General features: G+C 48.7%; 5 non-coding genes across 5 annotated transcripts; all 5 read left to right on the top strand.

Annotated features, from left to right (window-relative positions):
• Positions 1–2205: 2205 nt before the first annotated feature.
• Positions 2206–2277, top strand: TRNAP-AGG (transfer RNA proline (anticodon AGG)). Its single transcript has one exon. It is a non-coding gene; the product is annotated as a tRNA-Pro (tRNA).
• Positions 2278–5778: 3501 nt separating this feature from the next.
• On the top strand, positions 5779–5850 carry TRNAP-AGG (transfer RNA proline (anticodon AGG)). The gene has a single exon. It is a non-coding gene; the product is annotated as a tRNA-Pro (tRNA).
• A 3511-nt stretch (positions 5851–9361) lies between these two features.
• On the top strand, positions 9362–9433 carry TRNAP-AGG (transfer RNA proline (anticodon AGG)). Its single transcript has one exon. It is a non-coding gene; the product is annotated as a tRNA-Pro (tRNA).
• Positions 9434–12944: 3511 nt separating this feature from the next.
• On the top strand, positions 12945–13016 carry TRNAP-AGG (transfer RNA proline (anticodon AGG)). Its single transcript has one exon. It is a non-coding gene; the product is annotated as a tRNA-Pro (tRNA).
• A 3512-nt stretch (positions 13017–16528) lies between these two features.
• On the top strand, positions 16529–16600 carry TRNAP-AGG (transfer RNA proline (anticodon AGG)). The gene has a single exon. It is a non-coding gene; the product is annotated as a tRNA-Pro (tRNA).
• Positions 16601–16897: the final 297 nt, after the last annotated feature.

Genomic DNA, 16897 nt, shown 5'->3' with positions numbered 1-16897 from the left:
ATGAACCCCTGAACACTGTCTTGCGACTAGCACACAATTCTGAAATGAGGCGGGGGAAAGGAGGTGATTTCCCCATCAAGGGCCATTCCGGGAAATCAGCCACCCTGCGTCTCCCAGGTGAGTGTTTCAGGCCTATGAGCCACTAATATAAATCTCGCCTGATCGAGCGCTGACCGAGCAAGTGTGCTTGAATCCAAGAGGCATGCTCCTCTGGCTCAAGAGCTAGCAGGCCCTTCAGTGCTTCTGGTTGGGAAATCTAAGGTGCAAGGGTCCATGACTAGCAGCGGGTTACAACTACCAGAAAGGGTCTGCTTTTCACATCAGTCCCCTAGTTCAGCTCACTGGCACAGGGCATTTTGACTACCTCTTGCCTTGCTAGAGACAAACAAAAAATCCTTGACAGAAAACATCAATTGCTATGGCACGCTTAGAGAGAGAGAGCCTCCAAATGGCCCTGCTTTTCTGAAAGACGCTTCAGAAGATGTTTCAAATGACTATGCAGCGGCAGTCTAGTTGGTATAGGGGTATGATTCTCGCTTCGGGTGTGAGAGGACCTCGGTTCAAATCCCAGACAAACCCCTACCTTTATAGGTTCAGTCTGTGTTTTAAACAGGAGTATTTCTGCTTTTCACTCTTGTAAGATGTCATGTTGCAATGCAATACATGCTTTATACTGGCGTCGAGACGGTTCAGCATCATGAAGGTATGCGAGATTTCTTTGCAACTGCTTTTCTGTGCTGGAGCAGCAGTGCTCGTAGGAACATTAAATGCACAGTGCTTCTCCATGGTAATTTCGGGTCCAGTTCTGAAATCACCTCTTGGAATGAAAGTGATCCCAGTTCCTTTCTTCCAAGGGAAGAGATTGTGTTCCGGAAGGCTCAGCTTTGAGCGTCATGAACATTGGCCCTCATCCTTGCATCCCAGTCCAATGCATAGCCACATAAAGCAAGCAGGTGTGTCTGTTTCCATAGTGTGGTGGTTCCAGTACAATGCATAGCCACATGAAGCAAGCCGGCAAGTGTGTCTGCTTGTGTAGTGTAGTGGTTATCATGCGCACCTCACATGCGAAAGGTCCCTGGTTCGAGTCGCTGGGCTTTTTCACAGTATTTGCATTTCCTGCCTCACCTGACAGGCAAGCTGAGATAAAAGAGACTGTGTCTATCCCTCACCATCGTGAGGTACTACGCTCCTGGGGCATCTGTCACAGCTCACCAAGAGGAGTTGCGCCAGCTTACGGCAGTCAGTTGCTCACTGTTTGACCTTTGCAATGAAGCCTGAGCCTACAGCATTCAAGCCAGCCAAGGAAGGAAGGTACGAGAGCGAAAATAGCTTTCCTGCCCTCACCAAGAACACACACCTTGAGCAAATAAAGTGCCAGACTTACAAGGCCCTATCGCCACCGGAGCATCACTTTTAGTGACGCCCCGGTGGCACTATGCACTGCGCGGTATTTACAAGATGGCGTTCAGCCACTTTTTGTGGCTTAACACCACCTTGTAAATACGGCCCCTTAGCACGCAGCGCGTTCCCTGGAAGGGGCGTGCAATGGGTGTTGTTGGGAGTGTGCCACAGCAACACCATAGCATTTTGATGCTGCTCCAGATTTAGGAGTTGGCGTAAATCTGCGTCAGCGCCAAAATCCAACGCCATCCCAGGGGTGTCGTTAGAGTGGCGCACTGAGGAGAAATGTTTTCATTTCTCCTTGTTTTTGCTCTTTCTATGTGTGATGCATTCTGCAGCACACATAGAAGTAAGAGCAAATCACCATTGAAGATTTTTTTTTGGGGCAGGAAGGTTTCCCTTCCTGCACAAAAACAATTTCCCCCTCAACGCAGTCATCCTTGTACCATGGTGCAAGAACGGCTGCGTTGGCGCTCAGCAGCTAATTTAGAGCTGGCGCAGGGGGAAGCACAGGGGTGCGCTGTATTCTACTAAATACGGCGCTTTCCTGCATTTTGAAAATGACGGCACGTGGGGCTTGCAAATTTGGCACAGCGTCGCGCTTAGTCATTTTCTTGTAAATCTGGGCCAAAATGTCTAAAGGATAGAGGCTTTTTATGTCATGTTCGATGAAGACCATGCAAATGACTCTAGTCGTACTGCAAAAGAGAGCACCATGTGCAGTTTCTTGCTTTGGGATGTAGTCTCCCACTCTCTGTCACCAATCCTCCGAGCAGGGTCGGAGCCGTTGCATTTCTGTGCCCAGGCTCGTTAGTCTAGGGGTATGATTCTCGCTTAGGGTGCGAGAGGTCCCGGGTTCAAATCCCGGACGAGCCCATTTTAGCGGAAAACAATCAAATCCTGCTCAAAATACACAACCCCTCAACATTTCTCATTTTACTCGAAGCATTGTTGCGCAAAACATATTTTTTGCCTCAGGCGAAAAATGGATTACAATGCCTTGGCTTCCTTCCTGCTTGCTCTCAGTGCGCCCTGTGTGATGATTTCACAGGCTCTCCTTCCTGGCATTTAGGCATCAGATATTTGTCTGTCTCTGCCCGCAGCTATGGGATTTTTCAGGACGTCTGAGTGTATGCATGCTGGCCGACACCGCTGCAATTTTCACACTTACCCCTCGCATTCCGAGCAACTGCTGATAAAGTATAGAGGAAATCGTGCAAACATATGAGGGGAACTGTGCTCCTTCAGTCAAATCAGCAAGCTTGTTTCTGTAGTGTAGTGGTTATCACGTTCGCCTCACACGCGAAAAGTCCCCGGTTTGAGACCGGGCAGAAACACTTGGCAGCAGCAGCTTTTGTGTTTGCTCCCTAAAACCTCAGTCTCTCTCAATGCACACTTAGACAGAAATGACCTTTAAAAACTTGTGACCTGTGTAAAACGTGCTTTACTATTGCAGGACGCTAAAAAGTTATCTGCATCCCTCGGTGGTCGTGCATGTGCATTGTTTCTTGTTCTGTTTTTTTTTTTTTTTCTTGGCCATGTTATATTGTGGGGCCTTTAAAGCTGTGACTTTGATAGGAACATTGCAAGCGGCAAAATCAACAAGTGCAGACTGAAGAGTCCGACCTGCACACTGTTTTGGCTGTCAGGATGGCCGAGTGGTCTAAGGCGCCAGACTCAAGAGAGCTTGATCTTCAGTGAAGCTGAGCCTTCTGGTCTCTTCATGGAGGCGTGGGTTCAAATCCCACTTCTGACAGGTGTATTTTCTTCCCTTAAATCTTGCTCTGCTTGCAGAGCCAGCTCCTCAGACCACTATCTTTGGAAGCTGCTGTGGCATGTGAGGAGAAATCCACCAACCCATCGGCTGGGCCCTCAATCAAAATTCTGTGTATTACTGGAAGGGGCGTCTCAGGCACACCTTCTGTTAGAGCTGCACTTTATGACAGTAACTACCATGCTGGTTTCTACTTAAGCAGTTGATTCTATCGTTTGAAGTGAGGCTCTCCTGCCACCTTTTGGGCAAAGAAGACTCTGCCCCTGCAACAACACAGGCAGACAAGCTCAAACTAGGTTTCTTGGTTAGGTGGGCGGAGCATATTGGCAATGGTGCCTCCTCGTGACTTGCAATTTACATGAAGAAGACAGAGAGGCAGCTGGGAGTAGGCAGTACCCATGAACCCCTGAACACTGTCTTGCGACTAGCACACAATTCTGAAATGAGGCGGGGGAAAGGAGGTGATTTCCCCATCAAGGGCCATTCCGGGAAATCAGCCACCCTGCGTCTCCCAGGTGAGTGTTTCAGGCCTATGAGCCACTAATATAAATCTCGCCTGATCGAGCGCTGACCGAGCAAGTGTGCTTGAATCCAAGAGGCATGCTCCTCTGGCTCAAGAGCTAGCAGGCCCTTCAGTGCTTCTGGTTGGGAAATCTAAGGTGCAAGGGTCCATGACTAGCAGCGGGTTACAACTACCAGAAAGGGTCTGCTTTTCACATCAGTCCCCTAGTTCAGCTCACTGGCACAGGGCATTTTGACTACCTCTTGCCTTGCTAGAGACAAACAAAAAATCCTTGACAGAAAACATCAATTGCTATGGCACGCTTAGAGAGAGAGAGCCTCCAAATGGCCCTGCTTTTCTGAAAGACGCTTCAGAAGATGTTTCAAATGACTATGCAGCGGCAGTCTAGTTGGTATAGGGGTATGATTCTCGCTTCGGGTGTGAGAGGACCTCGGTTCAAATCCCAGACAAACCCCTACCTTTAGAGGTTCAGTCTGTGTTTTAAACAGGAGTATTTCTGCTTTTCACTCTTGTAAGATGTCATGTTGCAATGCAATACATGCTTTATACTGGCGTCGAGACGGTTCAGCATCATGAAGGTATGCGAGATTTCTTTGCAACTGCTTTTCTGTGCTGGAGCAGCAGTGCTCGTAGGAACATTAAATGCACAGTGCTTCTCCATGGTAATTTCGGGTCCAGTTCTGAAATCACCTCTTGGAATGAAAGTGATCCCAGTTCCTTTCTTCCAAGGGAAGAGATTGTGTTCCGGAAGGCTCAGCTTTGAGCGTCATGAACATTGGCCCTCATCCTTGCATCCCAGTCCAATGCATAGCCACATAAAGCAAGCAGGTGTGTCTGTTTCCATAGTGTGGTGGTTCCAGTACAATGCATAGCCACATGAAGCAAGCCGGCAAGTGTGTCTGCTTGTGTAGTGTAGTGGTTATCATGCGCACCTCACATGCGAAAGGTCCCTGGTTCGAGTCGCTGGGCTTTTTCACAGTATTTGCATTTCCTGCCTCACCTGACAGGCAAGCTGAGATAAAAGAGACTGTGTCTATCCCTCACCATCGTGAGGTACTACGCTCCTGGGGCATCTGTCACAGCTCACCAAGAGGAGTTGCGCCAGCTTACGGCAGTCAGTTGCTCACTGTTTGACCTTTGCAATGAAGCCTGAGCCTACAGCATTCAAGCCAGCCAAGGAAGGAAGGTACGAGAGCGAAAATAGCTTTCCTGCCCTCACCAAGAACACACACCTTGAGCAAATAAAGTGCCAGACTTACAAGGCCCTATCGCCACCGGAGCATCACTTTTAGTGACGCCCCGGTGGCACTATGCACTGCGCGGTATTTACAAGATGGCGTTCAGCCACTTTTTGTGGCTTAACACCACCTTGTAAATACGGCCCCTTAGCACGCAGCGCGTTCCCTGGAAGGGGCGTGCAATGGGTGTTGTTGGGAGTGTGCCACAGCAACACCATAGCATTTTGATGCTGCTCCAGATTTAGGAGTTGGCGTAAATCTGCGTCAGCGCCAAAATCCAACGCCATCCCAGGGGTGTCGTTAGAGTGGCGCACTGAGGAGAAATGTTTTCATTTCTCCTTGTTTTTGCTCTTTCTATGTGTGATGCATTCTGCAGCACACATAGAAGTAAGAGCAAATCACCATTGAAGATTTTTTTTTGGGGCAGGAAGGTTTCCCTTCCTGCACAAAAACAATTTCCCCCTCAACGCAGTCATCCTTGTACCATGGTGCAAGAACGGCTGCGTTGGCGCTCAGCAGCTAATTTAGAGCTGGCGCAGGGGGAAGCACAGGGGTGCGCTGTATTCTACTAAATACGGCGCTTTCCTGCATTTTGAAAATGACGGCACGTGGGGCTTGCAAATTTGGCACAGCGTCGCGCTTAGTCATTTTCTTGTAAATCTGGGCCAAAATGTCTAAAGGATAGAGGCTTTTTATGTCATGTTCGATGAAGACCATGCAAATGACTCTAGTCGTACTGCAAAAGAGAGCACCATGTGCAGTTTCTTGCTTTGGGATGTAGTCTCCCACTCTCTGTCACCAATCCTCCGAGCAGGGTCGGAGCCGTTGCATTTCTGTGCCCAGGCTCGTTAGTCTAGGGGTATGATTCTCGCTTAGGGTGCGAGAGGTCCCGGGTTCAAATCCCGGACGAGCCCATTTTAGCGGAAAACAATCAAATCCTGCTCAAAATACACAACCCCTCAACATTTCTCATTTTACTCGAAGCATTGTTGCGCAAAACATATTTTTTGCCTCAGGCGAAAAATGGATTACAATGCCTTGGCTTCCTTCCTGCTTGCTCTCAGTGCGCCCTGTGTGATGATTTCACAGGCTCTCCTTCCTGGCATTTAGGCATCAGATATTTGTCTGTCTCTGCCCGCAGCTATGGGATTTTTCAGGACGTCTGAGTGTATGCATGCTGGCCGACACCGCTGCAATTTTCACACTTACCCCTCGCATTCCGAGCAACTGCTGATAAAGTATAGAGGAAATCGTGCAAACATATGAGGGGAACTGTGCTCCTTCAGTCAAATCAGCAAGCTTGTTTCTGTAGTGTAGTGGTTATCACGTTCGCCTCACACGCGAAAAGTCCCCGGTTTGAGACCGGGCAGAAACACTTGGCAGCAGCAGCTTTTGTGTTTGCTCCCTAAAACCTCAGTCTCTCTCAATGCACACTTAGACAGAAATGACCTTTAAAAACTTGTGACCTGTGTAAAACGTGCTTTACTATTGCAGGACGCTAAAAAGTTATCTGCATCCCTCGGTGGTCGTGCATGTGCATTGTTTCTTGTTCTGTTTTTTTTTTTTTTTCTTGGCCATGTTATATTGTGGGGCCTTTAAAGCTGTGACTTTGATAGGAACATTGCAAGCGGCAAAATCAACAAGTGCAGACTGAAGAGTCCGACCTGCACACTGTTTTGGCTGTCAGGATGGCCGAGTGGTCTAAGGCGCCAGACTCAAGAGAGCTTGATCTTCAGTGAAGCTGAGCCTTCTGGTCTCTTCATGGAGGCGTGGGTTCAAATCCCACTTCTGACAGGTGTATTTTCTTCCCTTAAATCTTGCTCTGCTTGCAGAGCCAGCTCCTCACACCACTATCTTTGGAAGCTGCTGTGGCATGTGAGGAGAAATCCACCAACCCATCGGCTGGGCCCTCAATCAAAATTCTGTGTATTACTGGAAGGGGCGTCTCAGGCACACCTTCTGTTAGAGCTGCACTTTATGACAGTAACTACCATGCTGGTTTCTACTTAAGCAGTTGATTCTATCGTTTGAAGTGAGGCTCTCCTGCCACCTTTTGGGCAAAGAAGACTCTGCCCCTGCAACAACACAGGCAGACAAGCTCAAACTAGGTTTCTTGGTTAGGTGGGCGGAGCATATTGGCAATGGTGCCTCCTCGTGACTTGCAATTTACATGAAGAAGACAGAGAGGCAGCTGGGAGTAGGCAGTACCCATGAACCCCTGAACACTGTCTTGCGACTAGCACACAATTCTGAAATGAGGCGGGGGAAAGGAGGTGATTTCCCCATCAAGGGCCATTCCGGGAAATCAGCCACCCTGCGTCTCCCAGGTGAGTGTTTCAGGCCTATGAGCCACTAATATAAATCTCGCCTGATCGAGCCTGATCGAGCGCTGACCGAGCAAGTGTGCTTGAATCCAAGAGGCATGCTCCTCTGGCTCAAGAGCTAGCAGGCCCTTCAGTGCTTCTGGTTGGGAAATCTAAGGTGCAAGGGTCCATGACTAGCAGCGGGTTACAACTACCAGAAAGGGTCTGCTTTTCACATCAGTCCCCTAGTTCAGCTCACTGGCACAGGGCATTTTGACTACCTCTTGCCTTGCTAGAGACAAACAAAAAATCCTTGACAGAAAACATCAATTGCTATGGCACGCTTAGAGAGAGAGAGCCTCCAAATGGCCCTGCTTTTCTGAAAGACGCTTCAGAAGATGTTTCAAATGACTATGCAGCGGCAGTCTAGTTGGTATAGGGGTATGATTCTCGCTTCGGGTGTGAGAGGACCTCGGTTCAAATCCCAGACAAACCCCTACCTTTAGAGGTTCAGTCTGTGTTTTAAACAGGAGTATTTCTGCTTTTCACTCTTGTAAGATGTCATGTTGCAATGCAATACATGCTTTATACTGGCGTCGAGACGGTTCAGCATCCTGAAGGTATGCGAGATTTCTTTGCAACTGCTTTTCTGTGCTGGAGCAGCAGTGCTCGTAGGAACATTAAATGCACAGTGCTTCTCCATGGTAATTTCGGGTCCAGTTCTGAAATCACCTCTTGGAATGAAAGTGATCCCAGTTCCTTTCTTCCAAGGGAAGAGATTGTGTTCCGGAAGGCTCAGCTTTGAGCGTCATGAACATTGGCCCTCATCCTTGCATCCCAGTCCAATGCATAGCCACATAAAGCAAGCAGGTGTGTCTGTTTCCATAGTGTGGTGGTTCCAGTACAATGCATAGCCACATGAAGCAAGCCGGCAAGTGTGTCTGCTTGTGTAGTGTAGTGGTTATCATGCGCACCTCACATGCGAAAGGTCCCTGGTTCGATTCGCTGGGCTTTTTCACAGTATTTGCATTTCCTGCCTCACCTGACAGGCAAGCTGAGATAAAAGAGACTGTGTCTATCCCTCACCATCGTGAGGTACTACGCTCCTGGGGCATCTGTCACAGCTCACCAAGAGGAGTTGCGCCAGCTTACGGCAGTCAGTTGCTCACTGTTTGACCTTTGCAATGAAGCCTGAGCCTACAGCATTCAAGCCAGCCAAGGAAGGAAGGTACGAGAGTGAAAATAGCTTTCCTGCCCTCACCAAGAACACACACCTTGAGCAAATAAAGTGCCAGACTTACAAGGCCCTATCGCCACCGGAGCATCACTTTTAGTGACGCCCCTGTGGCACTATGCACTGCGCGGTATTTACAAGATGGCGTTCAGCCACTTTTTGTGGCTTAACACCACCTTGTAAATACGGCCCCTTAGCACGCAGCGCGTTCCCTGGAAGGGGCGTGCAATGGGTGTTGTTGGGAGTGTGCCACAGCAACACCATAGCATTTTGATGCTGCTCCAGATTTAGGAGTTGGCGTAAATCTGCGTCAGCGCCAAAATCCAACGCCATCCCAGGGGTGTCGTTAGAGTGGCGCACTGAGGAGAAATGTTTTCATTTCTCCTTGTTTTTGCTCTTGCTATGTGTGATGCATTCTGCAGCACACATAGAAGTAAGAGCAAATCACCATTGAAGATTTTTTTTTTGGGCAGGAAGGTGTCCCTTCCTGCACAAAAACAATTTCCCCCTCAACGCAGTCATCCTTGTACCATGGTGCAAGAACGGCTGCGTTGGCGCTCAGCAGCTAATTTAGAGCTGGCGCAGGGGGAAGCACAGGGGTGTGCTGTATTCTACTAAATACGGCGCTTTCCTGCATTTTGAAAATGACGGCACGTGGGGCTTGCAAATTTGGCACAGCGTCGCGCTTAGTCATTTTCTTGTAAATCTGGGCCAAAATGTCTAAAGGATAGAGGCTTTTTATGTCATGTTCGATGAAGACCATGCAAATGACTCTAGTCGTACTGCAAAAGAGAGCACCATGTGCAGTTTCTTGCTTTGGGATGTAGTCTCCCACTCTCTGTCACCAATCCTCCGAGCAGGGTCGGAGCCGTTGCATTTCTGTGCCCAGGCTCGTTGGTCTAGGGGTATGATTCTCGCTTAGGGTGCGAGAGGTCCCGGGTTCGAATCCCGGACGAGCCCATTTTAGCGGAAAACAATCAAATCCTGCTCAAAATACACAACCCCTCAACATTTCTCATTTTACTCGAAGCATTGTTGCGCAAAACATATTTTTTGCCTCAGGCGAAAAATGGATTACAATGCCTTGGCTTCCTTCCTGCTTGCTCTCAGTGCGCCCTGTGTGATGATTTCACAGGCTCTCCTTCCTGGCATTTAGGCATCAGATATTTGTCTGTCTCTGCCCGCAGCTATGGGATTTTTCAGGACGTCTGAGTGTATGCATGCTGACCGACACCGCTGCAATTTTCACACTTACCCCTCGCATTCCGAGCAACTGCTGATAAAGTATAGAGGAAATCGTGCAAACATATGAGGGGAACTGTGCTCCTTCAGTCAAATCAGCAAGCTTGTTTCTGTAGTGTAGTGGTTATCACGTTCGCCTCACACGCGAAAAGTCCCCGGTTTGAGACCGGGCAGAAACACTTGGCAGCAGCAGCTTTTGTGTTTGCTCCCTAAAACCTCAGTCTCTCTCAATGCACACTTAGACAGAAATGACCTTTAAAAACTTGTGACCTGTGTAAAACGTGCTTTACTATTGCAGGACGCTAAAAAGTTATCTGCATCCCTCGGTGGTCGTGCATGTGCATTGTTTCTTGTTCTGTTTTTTTTTTTTTTTCTTGGCCATGTTATATTGTGGGGCCTTTAAAGCTGTGACTTTGATAGGAACATTGCAAGCGGCAAAATCAACAAGTGCAGACTGAAGAGTCCGACCTGCACACTGTTTTGGCTGTCAGGATGGCCGAGTGGTCTAAGGCGCCAGACTCAAGAGAGCTTGATCTTCAGTGAAGCTGAGCCTTCTGGTCTCTTCATGGAGGCGTGGGTTCAAATCCCACTTCTGACAGGTGTATTTTCTTCCCTTAAATCTTGCTCTGCTTGCAGAGCCAGCTCCTCAGACCACTATCTTTGGAAGCTGCTGTGGCATGTGAGGAGAAATCCACCAACCCATCGGCTGGGCCCTCAATCAAAATTCTGTGTATTACTGGAAGGGGCGTCTCAGGCACACCTTCTGTTAGAGCTGCACTTTATGACAGTAACTACCATGCTGGTTTCTACTTAAGCAGTTGATTCTATCGTTTGAAGTGAGGCTCTCCTGCCACCTTTTGGGCAAAGAAGACTCTGCCCCTGCAACAACACAGGCAGACAAGCTCAAACTAGGTTTCTTGGTTAGGTGGGCGGAGCATATTGGCAATGGTGCCTCCTCGTGACTTGCAATTTACATGAAGAAGACAGAGAGGCAGCTGGGAGTAGGCAGTACCCATGAACCCCTGAACACTGTCTTGCGACTAGCACACAATTCTGAAATGAGGCGGGGGAAAGGAGGTGATTTCCCCATCAAGGGCCATTCTGGGAAATCAGCCACCCTGCGTCTCCCAGGTGAGTGTTTCAGGCCTATGAGCCACTAATATAAATCTCGCCTGATCGAGCCTGATCGAGCGCTGACCGAGCAAGTGTGCTTGAATCCAAGAGGCATGCTCCTCTGGCTCAAGAGCTAGCAGGCCCTTCAGTGCTTCTGGTTGGGAAATCTAAGGTGCAAGGGTCCATGACTAGCAGCGGGTTACAACTACCAGAAAGGGTCTGCTTTTCACATCAGTCCCCTAGTTCAGCTCACTGGCACAGGGCATTTTGACTACCTCTTGCCTTGCTAGAGACAAACAAAAAATCCTTGACAGAAAACATCAATTGCTATGGCACGCTTAGAGAGAGAGAGCCTCCAAATGGCCCTGCTTTTCTGAAAGACGCTTCAGAAGATGTTTCAAATGACTATGCAGCGGCAGTCTAGTTGGTATAGGGGTATGATTCTCGCTTCGGGTGTGAGAGGACCTCGGTTCAAATCCCAGACAAACCCCTACCTTTATAGGTTCAGTCTGTGTTTTAAACAGGAGTATTTCTGCTTTTCACTCTTGTAAGATGTCATGTTGCAATGCAATACATGCTTTATACTGGCGTCGAGACGGTTCAGCATCATGAAGGTATGCGAGATTTCTTTGCAACTGCTTTTCTGTGCTGGAGCAGCAGTGCTCGTAGGAACATTAAATGCACAGTGCTTCTCCATGGTAATTTCGGGTCCAGTTCTGAAATCACCTCTTGGAATGAAAGTGATCCCAGTTCCTTTCTTCCAAGGGAAGAGATTGTGTTCCGGAAGGCTCAGCTTTGAGCGTCATGAACATTGGCCCTCATCCTTGCATCCCAGTCCAATGCATAGCCACATAAAGCAAGCAGGTGTGTCTGTTTCCATAGTGTGGTGGTTCCAGTACAATGCATAGCCACATGAAGCAAGCCGGCAAGTGTGTCTGCTTGTGTAGTGTAGTGGTTATCATGCGCACCTCACATGCGAAAGGTCCCTGGTTCGAGTCGCTGGGCTTTTTCACAGTATTTGCATTTCCTGCCTCACCTGACAGGCAAGCTGAGATAAAAGAGACTGTGTCTATCCCTCACCATCGTGAGGTACTACGCTCCTGGGGCATCTGTCACAGCTCACCAAGAGGAGTTGCGCCAGCTTACGGCAGTCAGTTGCTCACTGTTTGACCTTTGCAATGAAGCCTGAGCCTACAGCATTCAAGCCAGCCAAGGAAGGAAGGTACGAGAGCGAAAATAGCTTTCCTGCCCTCACCAAGAACACACACCTTGAGCAAATAAAGTGCCAGACTTACAAGGCCCTATCGCCACCGGAGCATCACTTTTAGTGACGCCCCGGTGGCACTATGCACTGCGCGGTATTTACAAGATGGCGTTCAGCCACTTTTTGTGGCTTAACACCACCTTGTAAATACGGCCCCTTAGCACGCAGCGCGTTCCCTGGAAGGGGCGTGCAATGGGTGTTGTTGGGAGTGTGCCACAGCAACACCATAGCATTTTGATGCTGCTCCAGATTTAGGAGTTGGCGTAAATCTGCGTCAGCGCCAAAATCCAACGCCATCCCAGGGGTGTCGTTAGAGTGGCGCACTGAGGAGAAATGTTTTCATTTCTCCTTGTTTTTGCTCTTTCTATGTGTGATGCATTCTGCAGCACACATAGAAGTAAGAGCAAATCACCATTGAAGATTTTTTTTTGGGGCAGGAAGGTTTCCCTTCCTGCACAAAAACAATTTCCCCCTCAACGCAGTCATCCTTGTACCATGGTGCAAGAACGGCTGCGTTGGCGCTCAGCAGCTAATTTAGAGCTGGTGCAGGGGGAAGCACAGGGGTGCGCTGTATTCTACTAAATACGGCGCTTTCCTGCATTTTGAAAATGACGGCACGTGGGGCTTGCAAATTTGGCACAGCGTCGCGCTTAGTCATTTTCTTGTAAATCTGGGCCAAAATGTCTAAAGGATAGAGGCTTTTTATGTCATGTTCGATGAAGACCATGCAAATGACTCTAGTCGTACTGCAAAAGAGAGCACCATGTGCAGTTTCTTGCTTTGGGATGTAGTCTCCCACTCTCTGTCACCAATCCTCCGAGCAGGGTCGGAGCCGTTGCATTTCTGTGCCCAGGCTCGTTAGTCTAGGGGTATGATTCTCGCTTAGGGTGCGAGAGGTCCCGGGTTCAAATCCCGGACGAGCCCATTTTAGCGGAAAACAATCAAATCCTGCTCAAAATACACAACCCCTCAACATTTCTCATTTTACTCGAAGCATTGTTGCGCAAAACATATTTTTTGCCTCAGGCGAAAAATGGATTACAATGCCTTGGCTTCCTTCCTGCTTGCTCTCAGTGCGCCCTGTGTGATGATTTCACAGGCTCTCCTTCCTGGCATTTAGGCATCAGATATTTGTCTGTCTCTGCCCGCAGCTATGGGATTTTTCAGGACGTCTGAGTGTATGCATGCTGGCCGACACCGCTGCAATTTTCACACTTACCCCTCGCATTCCGAGCAACTGCTGATAAAGTATAGAGGAAATCGTGCAAACATATGAGGGGAACTGTGCTCCTTCAGTCAAATCAGCAAGCTTGTTTCTGTAGTGTAGTGGTTATCACGTTCGCCTCACACGCGAAAAGTCCCCGGTTTGAGACCGGGCAGAAACACTTGGCAGCAGCAGCTTTTGTGTTTGCTCCCTAAAACCTCAGTCTCTCTCAATGCACACTTAGACAGAAATGACCTTTAAAAACTTGTGACCTGTGTAAAACGTGCTTTACTATTGCAGGACGCTAAAAAGTTATCTGCATCCCTCGGTGGTCGTGCATGTGCATTGTTTCTTGTTCTGCTTTTTTTTTTTTTTCTTGGCCATGTTATATTGTGGGGCCTTTAAAGCTGTGACTTTGATAGGAACATTGCAAGCGGCAAAATCAACAAGTGCAGACTGAAGAGTCCGACCTGCACACTGTTTTGGCTGTCAGGATGGCCGAGTGGTCTAAGGCGCCAGACTCAAGAGAGCTTGATCTTCAGTGAAGCTGAGCCTTCTGGTCTCTTCATGGAGGCGTGGGTTCAAATCCCACTTCTGACAGGTGTATTTTCTTCCCTTAAATCTTGCTCTGCTTGCAGAGCCAGCTCCTCACACCACTATCTTTGGAAGCTGCTGTGGCATGTGAGGAGAAATCCACCAACCCATCGGCTGGGCCCTCAATCAAAATTCTGTGTATTACTGGAAGGTGCGTCTCAGGCACACCTTCTGTTAGAGCTGCACTTTATGACAGTAACTACCATGCTGGTTTCTACTTAAGCAGTTGATTCTATCGTTTGAAGTGAGGCTCTCCTGCCACCTTTTGGGCAAAGAAGACTCTGCCCCTGCAACAACACAGGCAGACAAGCTCAAACTAGGTTTCTTGGTTAGGTGGGCGGAGCATATTGGCAATGGTGCCTCCTCGTGACTTGCAATTTACATGAAGAAGACAGAGAGGCAGCTGGGAGTAGGCAGTACCCATGAACCCCTGAACACTGTCTTGCGACTAGCACACAATTCTGAAATGAGGCGGGGGAAAGGAGGTGATTTCCCCATCAAGGGCCATTCCGGGAAATCAGCCACCCTGCATCTCCCAGGTGAGTGTTTCAGGCCTATGAGCCACTAATATAAATCTCGCCTGATCGAGCCTGATCGAGCGCTGACCGAGCAAGTGTGCTTGAATCCAAGAGGCATGCTCCTCTGGCTCAAGAGCTAGCAGGCCCTTCAGTGCTTCTGGTTGGGAAATCTAAGGTGCAAGGGTCCATGACTAGCAGCGGGTTACAACTACCAGAAAGGGTCTGCTTTTCACATCAGTCCCCTAGTTCAGCTCACTGGCACAGGGCATTTTGACTACCTCTTGCCTTGCTAGAGACAAACAAAAAATCCTTGACAGAAAACATCAATTGCTATGGCACGCTTAGAGAGAGAGAGCCTCCAAATGGCCCTGCTTTTCTGAAAGACGCTTCAGAAGATGTTTCAAATGACTATGCAGCGGCAGTCTAGTTGGTATAGGGGTATGATTCTCGCTTCGGGTGTGAGAGGACCTCGGTTCAAATCCCAGACAAACCCCTACCTTTAGAGGTTCAGTCTGTGTTTTAAACAGGAGTATTTCTGCTTTTCACTCTTGTAAGATGTCATGTTGCAATGCAATACATGCTTTATACTGGCGTCGAGACGGTTCAGCATCATGAAGGTATGCGAGATTTCTTTGCAACTGCTTTTCTGTGCTGGAGCAGCAGTGATCGTAGGAACATTAAATGCACAGTGCTTCTCCATGGTAATTTCGGGTCCAGTTCTGAAATCACCTCTTGGAATGAAAGTGATCCCAGTTCCTTTCTTCCAAGGGAAGAGATTGTGTTCCGGAAGGCTCAGCTTTGAGCGTCATGAACATTGGCCCTCATCCTTGCATCCCAGTCCAATGCATAGCCACATAAAGCAAGCAGGTGTGTCTGTTTCCATAGTGTGGTGGTTCCAGTACAATGCATAGCCACATGAAGCAAGCCGGCAAGTGTGTCTGCTTGTGTAGTGTAGTGGTTATCATGCGCACCTCACATGCGAAAGGTCCCTGGTTCGAGTCGCTGGGCTTTTTCACAGTATTTGCATTTCCTGCCTCACCTGACAGGCAAGCTGAGATAAAAGAGACTGTGTCTATCCCTCACCATCGTGAGGTACTACGCTCCTGGGGCATCTGTCACAGCTCACCAAGAGGAGTTGCGCCAGCTTACGGCAGTCAGTTGCTCACTGTTTGACCTTTGCAATGAAGCCTGAGCCTACAGCATTCAAGCCAGCCAAGGAAGGAAGGTACAAGAGCGAAAATAGCTTTCCTGCCCTCACCAAGAACACACACCTTGAGCAAATAAAGTGCCAGACTTACAAGGCCCTATCGCCACCGGAGCATCACTTTTAGTGACGCCTCCGGTGGCACTATGCACTGCGCGGTATTTACAAGATGGCGTTCAGCCACTTTTTGTGGCTTAACACCACCTTGTAAATACGGCCCCTTAGCACGCAGCGCGTTCCCTGGAAGGGGCGTGCAATGGGTGTTGTTGGGAGTGTGCCACAGCAACACCATAGCATTTTGATGCTGCTCCAGATTTAGGAGTTGGCGTAAATCTGCGTCAGCGCCAAAATCCAACGCCATCCCAGGGGTGTCGTTAGAGTGGCGCACTGAGGAGAAATGTTTTCATTTCTCCTTGTTTTTGCTCTTTCTATGTGTGATGCATTCTGCAGCACACATAGAAGTAAGAGCAAATCACCATTGAAGATTTTTTTTTGGGGCAGGAAGGTTTCCCTTCCTGCACAAAAACAATTTCCCCCTCAACGCAGTCATCCTTGTACCATGGTGCAAGAACGGCTGCGTTGGCGCTCAGCAGCTAATTTAGAGCTGGCGCAGGGGGAAGCACAGGGGTGCGCTGTATTCTACTAAATACGGCGCTTTCCTGCATTTTGAAAATGACGGCACGTGGGGCTTGCAAATTTGGCACAGCGTCGCGCTTAGTCATTTTCTTGTAAATCTGGGCCAAAATGTCTAAAGGATAGAGGCTTTTTATGTCATGTTCGATGAAGACCATGCAAATGACTCTAGTCGTACTGCAAAAGAGAGCACCATGTGCAGTTTCTTGCTTTGGGATGTAGTCTCCCACTCTCTGTCACGAATCCTCCGAGCAGGGTCGGAGCAGTTGCATTTCTGTGCCCAGGCTCGTTGGTCTAGGGGTATGATTCTCGCTTAGGGTGCGAGAGGTCCCGGGTTCAAATCCCGGACGAGCCCATTTTAGCGGAAAACAATCAAATCCTGCTCAAAATACACAACCCCTCAACATTTCTCATTTTACTCGAAGCATTGTTGCGCAAAACATATTTTTTGCCTCAGGCGAAAAATGGATTACAATGCCTTGGCTTCCTTCCTGCTTGCTCTCAGTGCGCCCTGTGTGATGATTTCACAGGCTCTCCTTCCTGGCATTTAGGCATCAGATATTTGTCTGTCTCTGCCCGCAGCTATGGGATTTTTCAGGACGTCTGAGTGTATGCATGCTGGCCGACACCGCTGCAATTTTCACACTTACCC

This window comes from Pleurodeles waltl, unplaced genomic scaffold (assembly GCF_031143425.1).
Source record: "Pleurodeles waltl isolate 20211129_DDA unplaced genomic scaffold, aPleWal1.hap1.20221129 scaffold_72, whole genome shotgun sequence".
In the NCBI taxonomy this organism is placed as follows: Eukaryota; Metazoa; Chordata; class Amphibia; order Caudata; family Salamandridae; genus Pleurodeles; species Pleurodeles waltl.
The sequence above is the reverse complement of the archived record's forward strand: the minus strand, read 5'-3'. Positions and strand labels throughout refer to the sequence as shown.